At 38.7% G+C, this 975-nt stretch overlaps 1 pseudogene; it reads right to left on the reverse strand.

Annotated features, from left to right (window-relative positions):
- LOC116690510 (high choriolytic enzyme 1-like) overlaps positions 1-975 on the reverse strand; it is a 21,070-nt pseudogene that overhangs the window by 18,803 nt on the left and 1,292 nt on the right.

Genomic DNA, 975 nt, shown 5'->3' on the forward strand with positions numbered 1-975 from the left:
AGCGGATGCAAGTGGACTGAGCAAATGACTGCAGGCTTTCGATGATGATTTGTCTCTGTCTTGTAGCTTGACAGTCAAAAAAACAAACAGCACTATCAGTTTAGTGGGTTTTATTGATGTCATCTTCAAATTCACTCTGCCTTTCATATTAAAAGGGGATGTTTAACATTTTTACTATACAAGTAGACTACCATACCACTACTTTTACTGCTACTACTAAGCTGGTACCACAACTACCACTACAACTACTACTGCTGCTACTATTGCAATACTAGTGCTGTTACTCTTACTACTACTGTACATATCTACTATTTAAGGCTGCAACTCACGATTATTTTAATTTTTGATTAATCTGTTGATTATTTTCTCGATTGATGGATTGGTCTCTAAAATCTCAAAAATGGTGAAAAATGTGGACCAGTGTTTCCCAAAGCCCAAGATGACGTCATCAAATGTCTTGTTTGGGCCTATTTCAAAGATATTTACTTTACTGTCACAAAGCACAGAACAAACTCGAAAATATTCCCTGTTATCAAGCTGAAATCATAGAATTTTAACTTTTTTCATCTTTGCAGTTCTGCTACTTCTACTACTAAACTGATACTATCACTGGATCTAAAACCGCTATTGCTACTGCAATTACATAACATGTCATTTAGCTGATGCTTCAATCAAATGCAACAGTTGCTACATATCAGAGGTTACACAACACTGGAGCAACTAGGGGTTGATTGTCTTGCTCAGGGACACATTGGTTGATGTATTGCAGTGGGAATTGAACCCAGATAGCCCACACCAAAGGCACGTGTCATATCCACTGCACCATCCCCACCTTCTTTACTACTATTACTTCCACTACTACTGCTACTACAAGGCTATTATTTACTGCCGAATAAAGACGCAAAGTAAAAACCAAGCCTTCGGTACTCACAGTACTGGTTGGAGATGCGGTAGGGTACGTAGACGTTGCCATCG

This window comes from Etheostoma spectabile, chromosome 6 (genome assembly GCF_008692095.1).
Source record: "Etheostoma spectabile isolate EspeVRDwgs_2016 chromosome 6, UIUC_Espe_1.0, whole genome shotgun sequence".
In the NCBI taxonomy this organism is placed as follows: Eukaryota; Metazoa; Chordata; class Actinopteri; order Perciformes; family Percidae; genus Etheostoma; species Etheostoma spectabile.